Source organism: Salvelinus alpinus, chromosome 4, assembly GCF_045679555.1.
Source record: "Salvelinus alpinus chromosome 4, SLU_Salpinus.1, whole genome shotgun sequence".
NCBI classification, from domain to species: domain Eukaryota; kingdom Metazoa; phylum Chordata; class Actinopteri; order Salmoniformes; family Salmonidae; genus Salvelinus; species Salvelinus alpinus.
The window spans coordinates 21,745,366-21,764,669 of NC_092089.1; the positions used below are offsets into that span (position 1 = coordinate 21,745,366).

A 19,304-nucleotide genomic window follows, 5' to 3' on the forward strand; every position below is an offset into this window, starting at 1 on the left:
AACAACAACAGCGGTAGTCAGCTAGTCTGAAAACAACAACAACAACAGTGGTAGTCAGCTAGTCTGAAAACAACAACAACGGTAGTCAGCTAGTCTGAAAACAACAACCGCGGTAGTCAGCTAGTCTGAAAACAACAACGGCGGTAGTCAGCTAGTCTGAAAACAACAACGGCGGTAGTCAGCTAGTCTGAAAACAACAACCGCGGTAGTCAGCTAGTCTGAAAACAACAACAGCGGTAGTCAGCTAGTCTGAAAACAACAACCGCGGTAGTCAGCTAGTCTGAAAACAACAACCGCGGTAGTCAGCTAGTCTGAAAACCACAACAACGGTAGCCAGCTAGTCTGAAAACAACAACGCGGTAGTCAGCTAGTCTGAAAACAACAACCGCGGTAGTCAGCTAGTCTGAAAACAACAACCGCGGTAGTCAGCTAGTCTGAAAACCACAACAACAACAGTGGTAGTCAGCTAGTCTGAAAACAACAACAACAACAGTGGTAGTCAGCTAGTCTGAAAACAACAACAGCGGTAGTCAGCTAGTCTGAAAACAACAACCGCGGTAGTCAGCTAGTCTGAAAACAACAACCGCGGTAGTCAGCTAGTCTGAAAACCACAACAACGGTAGCCAGCTAGTCTGAAAACAACAACCGCGGTAGTCAGCTAGTCTGAAAACAACAACCGCGGTAGTCAGCTAGTCTGAAAACAACAACCGCGGTAGTCAGCTAGTCTGAAAACCACAACAACAACAGTGGTAGTCAGCTAGTCTGAAAACAACAACAACAACAGTGGTAGTCAGCTAGTCTGAAAACAACAACAACGGTAGTCAGCTAGTCTGAAAACAACAACAACAACAGTGGTAGTCAGCTAGTCTGAAAACAACAACAACAACAGTGGTAGTCAGCTAGTCTGAAAACAACAACAACAACAGTGGTAGTCAGCTAGTCTGAAAACAACAACAACAACAGTGGTAGTCAGCTAGTCTGAAAACAACAACAACGGTAGTCAGCTAGTCTGAAAACAACAACCGCGGTAGTCAGCTAGTCTGAAAACAACAACAACAACAGTGGTAGTCAGCTAGTCTGAAAACAACAACAACAACAGTGGTAGTCAGCTAGTCTGAAAACAACAACAACAACCGCGGTAGTCAGCTAGTCTGAAAACAACAACAACAACAACGGTAGTCAGCTAGTCTGAAAACAACAACAACAACAGTGGTAGTCAGCTAGTCTGAAAACAACAACAACAACAGTGGTAGTCAGCTAGTCTGAAAACAACAACAACGGTAGTCAGCTAGTCTGAAAACAACAACCGCGGTAGTCAGCTAGTCTGAAAACAACAACGGCGGTAGTCAGCTAGTCTGAAAACAACAACGGCGGTAGTCAGCTAGTCTGAAAACAACAACCGCGGTAGTCAGCTAGTCTGAAAACAACAACAGCGGTAGTCAGCTAGTCTGAAAACAACAGCGGTAGTCAGCTAGTCTGAAAACAACAACGGTAGTCAGCTAGTCTGAAAACAACAACGGTAGTCAGCTAGTCTGAAAACAACAACGGTAGTCAGCTAGTCTGAAAACAACAACAACAACAGCGGTAGTCAGCTAGTCTGAAAACAACAACAACAACAGTGGTAGTCAGCTAGTCTGAAAACAACAACAACGGTAGTCAGCTAGTCTGAAAACAACAACCGCGGTAGTCAGCTAGTCTGAAAACAACAACGGCGGTAGTCAGCTAGTCTGAAAACAACAACGGCGGTAGTCAGCTAGTCTGAAAACAACAACCGCGGTAGTCAGCTAGTCTGAAAACAACAACCGCGGTAGTCAGCTAGTCTGAAAACCACAACAACGGTAGCCAGCTAGTCTGAAAACAACAACCGCGGTAGTCAGCTAGTCTGAAAACAACAACCGCGGTAGTCAGCTAGTCTGAAAACAACAACCGCGGTAGTCAGCTAGTCTGAAAACCACAACAACAACAGTGGTAGTCAGCTAGTCTGAAAACAACAACAACAACAGTGGTAGTCAGCTAGTCTGAAAACAACAACAGCGGTAGTCAGCTAGTCTGAAAACAACAACCGCGGTAGTCAGCTAGTCTGAAAACAACAACCGCGGTAGTCAGCTAGTCTGAAAACCACAACAACGGTAGCCAGCTAGTCTGAAAACAACAACCGCGGTAGTCAGCTAGTCTGAAAACAACAACCGCGGTAGTCAGCTAGTCTGAAAACAACAACCGCGGTAGTCAGCTAGTCTGAAAACCACAACAACAACAGTGGTAGTCAGCTAGTCTGAAAACAACAACAACAACAGTGGTAGTCAGCTAGTCTGAAAACAACAACAACGGTAGTCAGCTAGTCTGAAAACAACAACAACAACAGTGGTAGTCAGCTAGTCTGAAAACAACAACAACAACAGTGGTAGTCAGCTAGTCTGAAAACAACAACAACAACAGTGGTAGTCAGCTAGTCTGAAAACAACAACAACAACAGTGGTAGTCAGCTAGTCTGAAAACAACAACAACGGTAGTCAGCTAGTCTGAAAACAACAACCGCGGTAGTCAGCTAGTCTGAAAACAACAACAACAACAGTGGTAGTCAGCTAGTCTGAAAACAACAACAACAACAGTGGTAGTCAGCTAGTCTGAAAACAACAACAACAACCGCGGTAGTCAGCTAGTCTGAAAACAACAACAACAACAACGGTAGTCAGCTAGTCTGAAAACAACAACAACAACAGTGGTAGTCAGCTAGTCTGAAAACAACAACAACAACAGTGGTAGTCAGCTAGTCTGAAAACAACAACAACGGTAGTCAGCTAGTCTGAAAACAACAACCGCGGTAGTCAGCTAGTCTGAAAACAACAACGGCGGTAGTCAGCTAGTCTGAAAACAACAACGGCGGTAGTCAGCTAGTCTGAAAACAACAACCGCGGTAGTCAGCTAGTCTGAAAACAACAACAGCGGTAGTCAGCTAGTCTGAAAACAACAACCGCGGTAGTCAGCTAGTCTGAAAACAACAACCGCGGTAGTCAGCTAGTCTGAAAACCACAACAACGGTAGCCAGCTAGTCTGAAAACAACAACCGCGGTAGTCAGCTAGTCTGAAAACAACAACGGCGGTAGTCAGCTAGTCTGAAAACAACAACGGCGGTAGTCAGCTAGTCTGAAAACAACAACCGCGGTAGTCAGCTAGTCTGAAAACAACAACCGCGGTAGTCAGCTAGTCTGAAAACAACAACCGCGGTAGTCAGCTAGTCTGAAAACCACAACAACGGTAGCCAGCTAGTCTGAAAACAACAACCGCGGTAGTCAGCTAGTCTGAAAACCACAACAACGGTAGCCAGCTAGTCTGAAAACAACAACGGCGGTAGTCAGCTAGTCTGAAAACAACAACAACGGTAGTCAGCTAGTCTGAAAACAACAACCGCGGTAGTCAGCTAGTCTGAAAACAACAACCGCGGTAGTCAGCTAGTCTGAAAACCACAACAACGGTAGCCAGCTAGTCTGAAAACAACAACCGCGGTAGTCAGCTAGTCTGAAAACAACAACGGCGGTAGTCAGCTAGTCTGAAAACAACAACGGCGGTAGTCAGCTAGTCTGAAAACAACAACCGCGGTAGTCAGCTAGTCTGAAAACAACAACCGCGGTAGTCAGCTAGTCTGAAAACAACAACCGCGGTAGTCAGCTAGTCTGAAAACCACAACAACGGTAGCCAGCTAGTCTGAAAACAACAACCGCGGTAGTCAGCTAGTCTGAAAACCACAACAACGGTAGCCAGCTAGTCTGAAAACAACAACGGCGGTAGTCAGCTAGTCTGAAAACAACAACAACGGTAGTCAGCTAGTCTGAAAACAACAACCGCGGTAGTCAGCTAGTCTGAAAACAACAACCGCGGTAGTCAGCTAGTCTGAAAACCACAACAACGGTAGCCAGCTAGTCTGAAAACAACAACCGCGGTAGTCAGCTAGTCTGAAAACAACAACCGCGGTAGTCAGCTAGTCTGAAAACCACAACGGCGGTAGTCAGCTAGTCTGAAAACCACAACGGCGGTAGTCAGCTAGTCTGAAAACAACAACCGCGGTAGTCAGCTAGTCTGAAAACAACAACCGCGGTAGTCAGCTAGTCTGAAAACAACAACGGCGGTAGTCAGCTAGTCTGAAAACAACAACGGTGGTAGTCAGCTAGTCTGAAAACCACAACGGCGGTAGTCAGCTAGTCTGCCTTAAAGCTAGACCAGAGGAGGCTGGTGAGGGGAGGCTCCTAGTAATAACTGGAGTTGAATAAAGTGTACGTTATGAAAGCATGTTTGATTTGATACTGTTACCTTTATTCCAGCCGTTACAGCTGTTCTCTGATTTAAGTGACACCAGCCTCCACTGAGGTTCACTCAGCGATATGTTGCATCATACACAGTGGGAGGATTATTTCTGAAGTAGTTTTCTACCCTCCACCACAGGGCAATGCCAATGAACAGCCTGCAGCAACTACTGAACCCCACAGCCCATTCTTAAATGATGGACAGACTCCCCTTGGCTTCGAGTCCAGGTAACACACACACACACACACACACACTGAAGGCCTGAGCTCCCCAAAATGCATTGAAGTTGGTCTCTCACCCCAGCACAGCAGCTTCCCAGCTCCAACCTGTGTAAAGTCTTTGTTCTGTAATGTAGGTGTTAACATGAGTGGCCCAGCTAGTGGCCCACCCACGTAGAGTAGACCCCCTGACAGATGGTCTTTATTAGCCTGTTAGCTGTCCTGCTCTGCTCCCTCTGCCAACATCATCACTTGGCTGCTCATTAACACAACGCCCTCTCAATACCTTCTCTCTCTGTTGCTGTCTCAATACCTTCTCTCCCTGTTGCTCTCGCAATACCTTCTCTCTCTGTTGCTCTCGCAATACCTTCTCTCTCTGTTGCTCTCTCTACCTTCTCTCTCTGTTGCTGTCTCAATACCTTCTCTCTCTGTTGCTGTCTCAATACCTTCTCTCTCTGTTGCTCTCTCAATACCTTCTCTCTTGGTTGCTCTCGCAATACCTTCTCTCTCAATACCTTCTCTCTTGGTTTCTCTCTCAATACCTTCTCTCTTGGTTGCTCTCTCAATACCTTCTCTCTCTGTTGCTCTCTCAATACCTTCTCTCCCTGTTGCTGTCTCAATACCTTCTCTCCCTGTCGCTTTCTCAATACCTTCTCTCTTGGTTGCTCTCTCAATACCTTCTCTCTCTGTTGCTCTCTCAATACCGTCTCTACCTGTCGCTCTCTCAATACCCTCTCCCTGTCGCTCTCTCAATACCCTCTCTCCCTGTCGCTCTCTCAATACCCTCTCTCCCTGTCGCTCTCTCAATACCCTCTCTCCCTGTCGCTCTCTCAATACCTTCTCTCTTGGTTGCTCTCTCAATACCTTCTCTCTAACCTTGCTTTGTTTCTTTCCCCATCTCTTCCTAACTCCATTCTCTCTCTCCTCTGTGCAGTGTGAACGTCCACTTGCGCTGTCCACTGTGTGAGTTGATCTTCCCGCCCAACTACGACCAGAGTAAGTTTGCGGAGCATGTAGAGAGCCACTGGAAGGTGTGCCCCATGTGCAGCGAGCAGTTCCCCCTCGACTGCGACCAGAAGATCTTTGAGAACCACGTGCTCACCCACTTTGACTCCGCCAACGTGCTCAACTTTGACTAAACTTCATTTTCTGTCAGTCGCCACTGAAATGAAACTGCCTTTTCCCCCTGCCACATGTAACAGGTGTGACGATCTCATTCTGATTCACTTTTAGGACCGGTGACGTTTTGATTAGCGTCTTTTATTAACTAGGGAAAAGGTCTTCATATTCGGCAGTGTGATTGGTGCTCTGATTTGATGTATAATTCAGACCAGGGCTATATATCTGTTTGAATCAGTCTTTAATAATAGCTTCTTTAACATGAAGTGTCCCATTTAATTTGTTATTCCTCTGATTCTATTAGTGAGATGTGAGCGATGATGTGAAATGCTATGGCTGTGCTCATCTCTGACCACTTGATCAGTCCCAGACACTACGTGAAGTCAGGGAAAGTAAGCTACGTCAAGCGTTTTACCAAAACATGCATTTGAACTGTTCCAACCAAAATGCTTTCCCCTGAGCTTCATAGTAAAATTCAGGTATTCATTATGTTTAGAAAGCAACCGCCTCGGTGCACTATATGCAGACGGGACAAATCATTTGCTTCTCAACCTGATTATTATATTATCTTTAAATCATCTATTTTAAGAGCCAACGGCATTATAAGCTTTCTCAGTATGTGTATGTCTGGTTAGAAAGAGCTGTTATGAGTGTCAGTTGATTCTCATGATTTAGTTCTCCACTGGTTTGGTTGTCTGAATAAAGAAGTCATGTTTCACCTATCGCTACTGATTAACATGCCAGGATTCTGTTAGATCAGAAACTATTCTTTGTTATTTCACGATTATAGAAAACCTTTGATTTCTTTGAGTCCCATGTAATGAAATCTGAACTAATAAAGTCTGTTTGGAACAATATAGAGTATCAGACTATAATATAGCCACTTACTTCTACATGTACATACTCAGTCAGGGCTACTTTGTAAAGCAGACCTGCGTCTCAATGTAAAACATCTGTAATGGTGCAGAAATGTCCAGGCACACAGAGGCAGTTGTAATGTAATCACAGCTAGTTTTGTACATCACCGTCAGCTACAAAACAACCTCTGCTGTTGCCTTAGTTTATAGGGGTGGCAGGTAGCCTCGTGGTTAGAGTGTAGGGGTGGCAGGTAGCCTCGTGGTTAGAGTGTAGGGGTGGCAGGTAGCCTCGTGGTTAGAGTGTAGGGGTGGCAGGTAGCCTAGTGGTTAGAGTGTAGGGGTGGCAGGTAGCCTAGTGGTTAGAGTGTAGGGGTGGCAGGTAGCCTAGTGGTTAGAGCTTTGGGCCAGTAACCAAAAGGTTGCTAGATGGAATCCCCGAGCTGACAAGGTAAAAATCTGTCGTTCTGCCTCTGAACAAGGCAGTTAACCCACTGTTCCCCGGTAGGCCGTCATTGTAAATAATTTGTTCTTAACGGACTTGCCTAGTTAAATACGGGTAAAATAAATAAATACACACACACAGTAAGGGTCATCATTCTCCAGAAACATATGAAAATATAATTTAATGCACTTGAGACAATACATTTACTATAAACATATCAAATACTTCCCTCCATATGTACTGGCGGTATAATACTGTCAATGACCATTTGCATTCCAAATGGCACCCTATTCCCTATTTAATGCACTACTTTTGACCAGAGTCCTATGGACTAGAGGGAATAGGCTACCATTTGGAACGCACCCTTAACGTGTAGTTCCATAAGGGCAGTGGTGATGTTTTGATGGGTTGTTGATTAGCCCCTTGCTCTCTCTGATCACCAGTATGACACAGTACCTTTTATTAGACTACATTAAGAGGCTAGAGGGACAAAAGAGGAGAAATAGACCAGAAGTGAGATCTGGCCATCTTTTATTTTGACAAGAATGTCTACTCTAGTTCAAGTTAGCCATTCCTGAAGAGTCACTATGAAGCTATACACAGATACTTACTGGATTGGAACTCAATCTTGTGGTCTACAATTCAAGGCAACCAGATACATAATCTCACCACATGTCAGGTTGGTGTGTGCAGCAGCAGAGAGTTATTGGCAACGGAAACCATCCTAATTCTGTTGGCAACTGGTTACTACAAAGTGCTTAAATGCTTCAAAACGGCTTTGGCGAAGAAGATAACTGATCAGCACCCTAGAATTGAAGGGCTCTGGATAACTGGGACTCCTGTGACTCCCAAGATTCCAGTGAACAGCATAACAGCTGATTCTAAAATACTGTGTTTCCCAAATGGCTCCCTATATAGTGCACTACTTTTGTTTGACCAGGGTGCCATTTGGGACGCAGGAGCCTATCAGAACACATGGGCAGGATTGTGGTGCTGAAATGCTTGTGGCGAATTGTCACCTGAGAGTCTTTTAGTTCTAAAACACAAAACAAGTTGAGTGAAAATCCTAGCAAAGTGAATCATAAAACTACACTTTCAGAACATGGAAAAAAAAATATAAAGGGAATACTATTTTACACCTGATTATGAAAGTTTATACATCCTTCAGGAATATATCGTCATCTTTTACAAACATTCAGATTTTCTTGCCTCCGTTTTGTGATGGTGTGGTGGTGATGCTTGCTTTCTCCCCTGGCCTCACCACTCCCATGCCCCTTTTCAAACACAGCATTACCTGAACACTCGAGTCAAATTCATTAGGTTGCAATGTACACAACATATCTGTATGTAAATGTTCCACCGGGTTTTGCTCTGCCGAACACAGCCCAGAAGCATGGCTGTGAACCTTGACTCATGGTGCTTTCAAGACAATTGGGAACTCGCGGGGGGAAAAAACAGGTCGTCAGTGATTTTCAGGTCGGAAAGTCAGAGCTCTAGAAAGATGCCAGAGTTTCCGACTTGGAATTCCGAGTTGGATGACCGTTCGGAATTCCCAGTCACAAAAAAAAGAAAAAAGATCCCTGCACTGAAGTCGGAGAGTTCCGAGGTGTTTTGAACGTGGCAATATGCTCGCTTTCAAACGCATCATCATCTTAACAGCAAGTCCTATGTGCCAAAAACGTTATCAAAAAGACACATGATCGCTCAAATGTGAAAAAGTACACAGCTGTCAAGAAAATACATTCCAAAAAATGTTAAAAAAAATAAAAATACAAATAAGGTAATTTTAAAGCATGCAATAAAAGAGTAGTGTACTGGAAGAAGAAGGAAAGTGTGTGTGTGGAATGGGACACAGCCATTTCTGGTGATGGTGGGTCCATAGAAACAGAATCACTAGAACAGGATGATGTTCAAGGGATCTATTTCTGTGGGGACAGTGCTACTGCTGCATCTTGTGGATGTGGGTGGAGACGGGCGGGTGGAAGTTGATGGTGTGGTGCCTCAGGCCCTGGGACGTCTTGTAGCTCTTCCCACAGCGGCACTTGAAAGGCTTGCGGACGCGGATCTGTGTCCGGTGGCCGTTCTTGGCGTGGTACTTGATCCCGTTCACATTCTGAATGAGGGGGAGGGGACAGTACAGAGTGGGAGAGGGCAGAGTGAGCTACGTTTGCATTAGTCCAGTGTTCTCCAGTCCTGGGGTGCTACTGGGTGTGTACAGGGCCCTTTGATCTAGCCCTGATTCACACACATCTGATTCAAATATTCAACCAATCAGGGTCTTCAACTGGATTTGGAGAACACTGGATCAGTCTCCTATAACAGTCATGAGTCTCACCACACTATAGTAGCCTAGATTCACCTAGAGATGTCTTCAGTCAACTAAATCTGACTCAATGCTCTACACAGCTCTTTGCATGTTTACTGTACAGCCTAGTGACAGAATAGAATAAAAATATACTTGATTATTTCTACATCTCGCAAAGGATTCAAGAATCTTTGTCCAGATGTCTTCTGTCAGCTGATCTAACTCAACACAACGTCCTTCATGTCTGCGTGCTTCCTGTACAGCCTAGAGCAGGGCTGTCAGTTTCATTTAGCCCCGGGGGCCGCAGTCGGTCTTCAACGCTCTCCGGGGACTGCACTGAAAATATATTTCCTCTCTGTAAAAATTTGCTAAACAATTGTCCTATATTTTTTATGCCCCCCCGACTGTCTAGCTTTCATTTGAGTGATTATCAGTGAGCTGGACACAGTCACTATATTCATACAGTATCTTGACTATCAGTGAACTGGACACAGTCAAGATACTGTATATGAATGTAGTGATTATTAGTGAGCTGGACACAGTCAAGATACTGTATATGAATGTAGTGATTATCAGTGAGCTGGACACAGTCAAGATACTGTATATGAATGTAGTGATTATCAGTGAGCTGGACACAGTCAAGATACTGTATATGAATGTAGTGATTATCAGTGAGCTGGACACAGTCAAGATACTGTATGAATATAGTGATTATCAGTGAGCTGGACACAGTCAAGATACTGTATATGAATGTAGTGATTATCAGTGAACTGGACACAGTCAAGATACTGTATATGAATGTAGTGATTATCAGTGAGCTGGACACAGTCAAGATACTGTATATGAATGTAGTGATTATTAGTGAGCTGGACACAGTCAAGATACTGTATATGAATGTAGTGATTATCAGTGAGCTGGACACAGTCAAGATACTGTATATGAATGTAGTGATTATCAGTGAACTGGACACAGTCAGGATGCTGTATATGAATGTAGTGATTATCAGTGAACTGGACACAGTCAAGATACTGTATATGAATGTAGTGATTATCAGTGAACTGGACACAGTCAAGATACTGTATATGAATGTAGTGATTATCAGTGAACTGGACACAGTCAAGATACTGTATATGAATGTAGTGATTATTAGTGAGCTGGACACAGTCAAGATACTGTATATGAATGTAGTGATTATCAGTGAGCTGGACACAGTCAAGATACTGTATATGAATGTAGTGATTATCAGTGAGCTGGACACAGTCAAGATACTGTATATGAATGTAGTGATTATCAGTGAGCTGGACACAGTCAAGATACTGGATATGAATGTAGTGATTATCAGTGAGCTGGACACAGTCAAGATTCTGTATATGAATGTAGTGATTATTAGTGAGCTGGACACAGTCAAGATACTGTATATGAATGTAGTGATTATCAGTGAGCTGGACACAGTCAAGATACTGTATATGAATGTAGTGATTATCAGTGAACTGGACACAGTCAAGATACTGTATATGAATGTAGTGATTATCAGTGAACTGGACACAGTCAAGATACTGTATATGAATGTAGTGATTATTAGTGAGCTGGACACAGTCAAGATACTGTATATGAATGTAGTGATTATCAGTGAACTGGACACAGTCAAGATACTGTATATGAATGTAGTGATTATTAGTGAGCTGGACACAGTCAAGATACTGGATATGAATGTAGTGATTATCAGTGAACTGGACACAGTCAAGATACTGTATATGAATGTAGTGATTATCAGTGAGCTGGACACAGTCAAGATACTGGATATGAATGTAGTGATTATCAGTGAACTGGACACAGCCAAGGTACTGTATATGAATGTAGTGATTATCAGTGAGCTGGACACAGTCAAGATACTGGATATGAATGTAGTGATTATCAGTGAACTGGACACAGTCAAGATACTGTATATGAATATAGTGATTATCAGTGAGCTGGACACAGTCAAGATACTGTATATGAATGTAGTGATTATCAGTGAGCTGGACACAGTCAAGATACTGTATATGAATGTAGTGATTATTAGTGAGCTGGACACAGTCAAGATACTGTATATGAATGTAGTGATTATCAGTGAGCTGGACACAGTCAAGATACTGTATGAATATAGTGATTATCAGTGAGCTGGACACAGTCAAGATACTGTATATGAATGTAGTGATTATCAGTGAGCTGGACACAGTCAAGATACTGTATATGAATGTAGTGATTATTAGTGAGCTGGACACAGTCAAGATACTGTATATGAATGTAGTGATTATTAGTGAGCTGGACACAGTCAAGATACTGTATATGAATGTAGTGATTATCAGTGAGCTGGACACAGTCAAGATACTGTATATGAATGTAGTGATTATTAGTGAGCTGGACACAGTCAAGATACTGTATATGAATGTAGTGATTATTAGTGAGCTGGACACAGTCAAGATACTGTATATGAATGTAGTGATTATCAGTGAACTGGACACAGTCAAGATACTGTATATGAATGTAGTGATTATCAGTGAACTGGACACAGTCAAGATACTGTATATGAATGTAGTGATTATCAGTGAGCTGGACACAGTCAAGATACTGTATATGAATGTAGTGATTATCAGTGAGCTGGACACAGTCAAGATACTGTATATGAATGTAGTGATTATCAGTGAGCTGGACACAGTCAAGATACTGTATATGAATGTAGTGATTATCAGTGAGCTGGACACAGTCAAGATACTGTATATGAATGTAGTGATTATTAGTGAGCTGGACACAGTCAAGATACTGTATATGAATGTAGTGATTATTAGTGAGCTGGACACAGTCAAGATACTGTATGAATATAGGTACAATATAATTTCTACGCAGTTTCAAAATGGTTTTACTAATTTTAAAGTATATTGAGTTCATAGGAGGCTGCTGAGGAGAGGACGGCTTATAATAATGTCTGGAACGGAGGAAATGGAATGGCATCAAACACCTGGAAACCATGTGATTGATGTATTTGATACCGTTCCACTAAGCTGGTTGAGAGAATGCCAAGAGTGTACAAAGCTGTATTCAAGGCAAAGGGTGGCTACTTTGAAGAATCTCAAATATATTTTGATTTGTTTAACACTTTTTTGGTTACTACATGATTCCATGTGTTATTTCATAGTTTTGATGTCTTCACTATTATTCTACAATGTAGAAAATAGTAAAAATAAAGAAAAACCCTTGAATGAGTAGGTGTGTCCAAACTTTTGACTGGTACTGTATATATTATGTTTCTTGTACAGTCTAGAGTCTACTACTAACTATAGATCATGTTTCTTGTACAGTCTAGAGTCTACTACTAACTATATATTATGTTTCTTGTACAGTCTAGAGTCTACTACTAACTATATATTATGTTTCTTGTACAGTCTAGAGTCTACTACTAACTATATATCATGTTTCTTGTACAGCCTAGAGTCTACTACTAACTATATATTATGTTTCTTATACAGCCTAGAGTCTACTACTAACTATATATTATGTTTCTTGTACAGTCTAGAGTCTACTACTAACTATATATTATGTTTCTTGTACAGTCTAGAGTCTACTACTAACTATATATTATGTTTCTTGTACAGTCTAGAGTCTACTACTAACTATATATCATGTTTCTTATACAGCCTAGAGTCTACTACTAACTATATATTATGTTTCTTGTACAGCCTAGAGTCTACTACTAACTATATATCATGTTTCTTATACAGTCTAGAGTCTACTACTAACTATATATTATGTTTCTTGTACAGCCTAGAGTCTACTACTAACTATATATCATGTTTCTTATACAGTCTAGAGTCTACTACTAACTATAGATCATGTTTCTTGTACAGCCTAGAGTCTACTACTAACTATATATTATGTTTCTTATACAGTCTAGAGTCTACTACTAACTATATATTATGTTTCTTGTACAGCCTAGAGTCTACTACTAACTATATATCATGTTTCTTGTACAGCCTAGAGTCTACTACTAACTATATATTATGTTTCTTATACAGTCTAGAGTCTACTACTAACTATATATTATGTTTCTTGTACAGCCTAGAGTCTACTACTAACTATATATCATGTTTCTTGTACAGTCTAGAGTCTACTACTAACTATAGATCATGTTTCTTGTACAGTCTAGAGTCTACTACTAACTATAGATCATGTTTCTTGTACAGCCTAGAGTCTACTACTAACTATAGATCATGTTTCTTGTACAGTCTAGAGTCTACTACTAACTATAGATCATGTTTCTTGTACAGTCTAGAGTCTACTACTAACTATAGATCATGTTTCTTGTACAGTCTAGAGTCTACTACTAACTATAGATCATGTTTCTTGTACAGTCTAGAGTCTACTACTAACTATAGATCATGTTTCTTGTACAGTCTAGAGTCTACTACTACATTTTTACATTTACATTTAAGTCATTTAGCAGACGCTCTTATCCAGAGCTAACTATAGATCATGTTTCTTGTACAGTCTAGAGTCTACTACTAACTATATATTATGTTTCTTATACAGCCTAGAGTCTACTACTAACTATATATCATGTTTCTTATACAGTCTAGAGTCTACTACTAACTATAGATCATGTTTCTTGTACAGTCTAGAGTCTACTACTAACTATATATTATGTTTCTTATACAGTCTAAGGTCTACTACTAACTATATATTATGTTTCTTGTACAGTCTAGAGTCTACTACTAACTATATATTATGTTTCTTGTACAGCCTAGAGTCTACTACTAACTATAGATCATGTTTCTTGTACAGTCTAGAGTCTACTACTAACTATATATTATGTTTCTTGTACAGCCTAGAGTCTACTACTAACTATAGATCATGTTTCTTGTACAGTCTAGAGTCTACTACTAACTATAGATCATGTTTCTTGTACAGCCTAGAGTCTACTACTAACTATAGATCATGTTTCTTGTACAGTCTAGAGTCTACTACTAACTATAGATCATGTTTCTTATACAGTCTAGAGTCTACTACTAACTATAGATCATGTTTCTTGTACAGTCTAGAGTCTACTACTAACTATATATTATGTTTCTTGTACAGTCTAGAGTCTACTACTAACTATAGATCATGTTTCTTGTACAGCCTAGAGTCTACTACTAACTATATATTATGTTTCTTGTACAGTCTAGAGTCTACTACTAACTATATATCATGTTTCTTGTACAGTCTAGAGTCTACTACTAACTATATATTATGTTTCTTGTACAGCCTAGAGTCTACTACTAACTATAGATCATGTTTCTTGTACAGCCTAGAGTCTACTACTAACTATATATTATGTTTCTTGTACAGTCTAGAGTCTACTACTAACTATATATTATGTTTCTTGTACAGCCTAGAGTCTACTACTAACTATATATCATGTTTCTTGTACAGTCTAGAGTCTACTACTAACTATATATTATGTTTCTTATACAGTCTAGAGTCTACTACTAACTATAGATCATGTTTCTTGTACAGCCTAGAGTCTACTACTAACTATATATTATGTTTCTTGTACAGTCTAGAGTCTACTACTAACTATATATTATGTTTCTTGTACAGTCTAGAGTCTACTACTAACTATAGATCATGTTTCTTGTACAGTCTAGAGTCTACTACTAACTATAGATCATGTTTCTTGTACAGCCTAGAGTCTACTACTAACTATATATTATGTTTCTTGTACAGTCTAGAGTCTACTACTAACTATAGATCATGTTTCTTGTACAGTCTAGAGTCTACTACTAACTATAGATCATGTTTCTTGTACAGCCTAGAGTCTACTACTAACTATATATTATGTTTCTTATACAGCCTAGAGTCTACTACTAACTATATATTATGTTTCTTGTACAGTCTAGAGTCTACTACTAACTATAGATCATGTTTCTTGTACAGTCTAGAGTCTACTACTAACTATAGATCATGTTTCTTGTACAGCCTAGAGTCTACTACTAACTATATATTATGTTTCTTGTACAGTCTAGAGTCTACTACTAACTATAGATCATGTTTCTTGTACAGCCTAGAGTCTACTACTAACTATATATTATGTTTCTTGTACAGTCTAGAGTCTACTACTAACTATAGATCATGTTTCTTGTACAGTCTAGAGTCTACTACTAACTATATATTATGTTTCTTGTACAGTCTAGAGTCTACTACTAACTATATATTATGTTTCTTGTACAGTCTAGAGTCTACTACTAACTATAGATCATGTTTCTTGTACAGTCTAGAGTCTACTACTAACTATAGATCATGTTTCTTGTACAGCCTAGAGTCTACTACTAACTATATATTATGTTTCTTGTACAGTCTAGAGTCTACTACTAACTATATATCATGTTTCTTATACAGCCTAGAGTCTACTACTAACTATATATTATGTTTCTTATACAGTCTAGAGTCTACTACTAACTATATATCATGTTTCTTATACAGTCTAGAGTCTACTACTAACTATATATTATGTTTCTTGTACAGCCTAGAGTCTACTACTAACTATAGATCATGTTTCTTATACAGTCTAGAGTCTACTACTAACTATATATCATGTTTCTTATACAGTCTAGAGTCTACTACTAACTATATATTATGTTTCTTATACAGCCTAGTCTATTACTAACTATATATTATGTTTCTTGTACAGTCTAGAGTCTACTACTAACTATATATCATGTTTCTTGTACAGTCTAGAGTCTACTACTAACTATATATCATGTTTCTTGTACAGTCTAGAGTCTACTACTAACTATATATCATGTTTCTTATACAGTCTAGAGTCTACTACTAACTATAGATCATGTTTCTTGTACAGTCTAGAGTCTACTACTAACTATATATTATGTTTCTTGTACAGTCTAGAGTCTACTACTAACTATATATTATGTTTCTTGTACAGTCTAGAGTCTACTACTAACTATAGATCATGTTTCTTGTACAGTCTAGAGTCTACTACTAACTATAGATCATGTTTCTTGTACAGTCTAGAGTCTACTACTAACTATAGATCATGTTTCTTGTACAGCCTAGAGTCTACTACTAACTATATATTATGTTTCTTGTACAGTCTAGAGTCTACTACTAACTATATATCATGTTTCTTGTACAGTCTAGAGTCTACTACTAACTATATATCATGTTTCTTGTACAGTCTAGAGTCTACTACTAACTATATATCATGTTTCTTATACAGTCTAGAGTCTACTACTAACTATAGATCATGTTTCTTATACAGTCTAGAGTCTACTACTAACTATAGATCATGTTTCTTGTATAGCCTAGAGTCTACTACTAACTATAGATCATGTTTCTTGTACAGGCTAGAGTCTACTACTAACTATAGATCATGTTTCTTGTACAGCCTAGAGTCTACTACTAACTATAGATCATGTTTCTTATACAGTCTAGAGTCTACTACTAACTATAGATCATGTTTCTTATACAGTCTAGAGTCTACTACTAACTATAGATCATGTTTCTTGTACAGTCTAGAGTCTACTACTAACTATATATTATGTTTCTTATACAGTCTAGAGTCTACTACTAACTATAGATCATGTTTCTTGTACAGTCTAGAGTCTACTACTAACTATAGATCATGTTTCTTGTACAGTCTAGAGTCTACTACTAACTATAGATCATGTTTCTTGTACAGCCTAGAGTCTACTACTAACTATATATCATGTTTCTTGTACAGTCTAGAGTCTACTACTAACTATAGATCATGTTTCTTGTACAGTCTAGAGTCTACTACTAACTATAGATCATGTTTCTTGTACAGTCTAGAGTCTACTACTAACTATATATTATGTTTCTTGTACAGTCTAGAGTCTACTACTAACTATATATTATGTTTCTTGTACAGTCTAGAGTCTACTACTAACTATAGATCATGTTTCTTGTACAGTCTAGAGTCTACTACTAACTATATATTATGTTTCTTGTACAGTCTAGAGTCTACTACTAACTATAGATCATGTTTCTTGTACAGTCTAGAGTCTACTACTAACTATATATTATGTTTCTTGTACAGTCTAGAGTCTACTACTAACTATATATCATGTTTCTTATACAGCCTAGAGTCTACTACTAACTATATATTATGTTTCTTGTACAGTCTAGAGTCTACTACTAACTATATATCATGTTTCTTGTACAGTCTAGAGTCTACTACTAACTATATATCATGTTTCTTGTACAGTCTAGAGTCTACTACTAACTATATATCATGTTTCTTGTACAGTCTAGAGTCTACTACTAACTATAGATCATGTTTCTTATACAGTCTAGAGTCTACTACTAACTATATATCATGTTTCTTGTACAGTCTAGAGTCTACTACTAACTATATATTATGTTTCTTGTACAGTCTAGAGTCTACTACTAACTATATATTATGTTTCTTGTACAGTCTAGAGTCTACTACTAACTATAGATCATGTTTCTTGTACAGTCTAGAGTCTACTACTAACTATAGATCATGTTTCTTGTACAGTCTAGAGTCTACTACTAACTATAGATCATGTTTCTTGTACAGCCTAGAGTCTACTACTAACTATATATTATGTTTCTTGTACAGTCTAGAGTCTACTACTAACTATATATCATGTTTCTTGTACAGTCTAGAGTCTACTACTAACTATATATCATGTTTCTTGTACAGTCTAGAGTCTACTACTAACTATATATCATGTTTCTTATACAGTCTAGAGTCTACTACTAACTATAGATCATGTTTCTTATACAGTCTAGAGTCTACTACTAACTATAGATCATGTTTCTTGTATAGCCTAGAGTCTACTACTAACTATAGATCATGTTTCTTGTATAGCCTAGAGTCTACTACTAACTATAGATCATGTTTCTTGTACAGCCTAGAGTCTACTACTAACTATAGATCATGTTTCTTATACAGTCTAGAGTCTACTACTAACTATAGATCATGTTTCTTATACAGTCTAGAGTCTACTACTAACTATAGATCATGTTTATTGTACAGTCTAGAGTCTACTACTAACTATATATTATGTTTCTTATACAGTCTAGAGTCTACTACTAACTATAGATCATGTTTCTTGTACAGTCTAGAGTCTACTACTAACTATAGATCATGTTTCTTGTACAGTCTAGAGTCTACTACTAACTATATATTATGTTTCTTGTACAGCCTAGAGTCTACTACTAACTATATATTATGTTTCTTATACAGTCTAGAGTCTACTACTAACTATATATTATGTTTCTTGTACAGTCTAGAGTCTACTACTAACTATAGATCATGTTTCTTATACAGCCTAGAGTCTACTACTAACTATAGATCATGTTTCTTGTACAGTCTAGAGTCTACTACTAACTATAGATCATGTTTCTTGTACAGCCTAGAGTCTACTACTAACTATATATTATGTTTCTTGTACAGTCTAGAGTCTACTACTAACTATAGATCATGTTTCTTATACAGCCTAGAGTCTACTACTAACTATATATCATGTTTCTTGTACAGTCTAGAGTCTACTACTAACTATATATTATGTTTCTTATACAGCCTAGAGTCTACTACTAACTATAGATCATGTTTCTTATACAGCCTAGAGTCTACTACTAACTATATATTATGTTTCTTGTACAGCCTAGAGTCTACTACTAACTATAGATCATGTTTCTTATACAGCCTAGAGTCTACTACTAACTATATATTATGTTTCTTGTACAGTCTAGAGTCTACTACTAACTATAGATCATGTTTCTTATACAGTCTAGAGTCTACTACTAACTATAGATCATGTTTCTTGTACAGTCTAGAGTCTACTACTAACTATAGATCATGTTTCTTGTACAGTCTAGAGTCTACTACTAACTATAGATCATGTTTCTTGTACAGTCTAGAGTCTACTACTAACTATATATCATGTTTCTTGTACAGTCTAGAGTCTACTACTAACTATAGATTATGTTTCTTGTACAGCCTAGAGTCTACTACTAACTATAGATCATGTTTCTTGTAC

General features: G+C 38.9%; 1 protein-coding gene and 1 long non-coding RNA gene across 2 annotated transcripts in view; one reads left to right on the plus strand and one right to left on the minus strand.

Moving 5' to 3' along the window:
* The window catches only part of LOC139573040 (uncharacterized), a 145,303-nt gene that overhangs the window by 12,740 nt on the left and 113,259 nt on the right, over positions 1-19,304 (minus strand). The window lies entirely within an intron of this gene.
* LOC139573033 (uncharacterized) lies at positions 4,287-7,075 on the plus strand. The gene is made up of 3 exons (XR_011674530.1): positions 4,287-4,526; positions 5,452-6,712; positions 6,873-7,075. It is a non-coding gene; the product is annotated as an uncharacterized lncRNA (long non-coding RNA).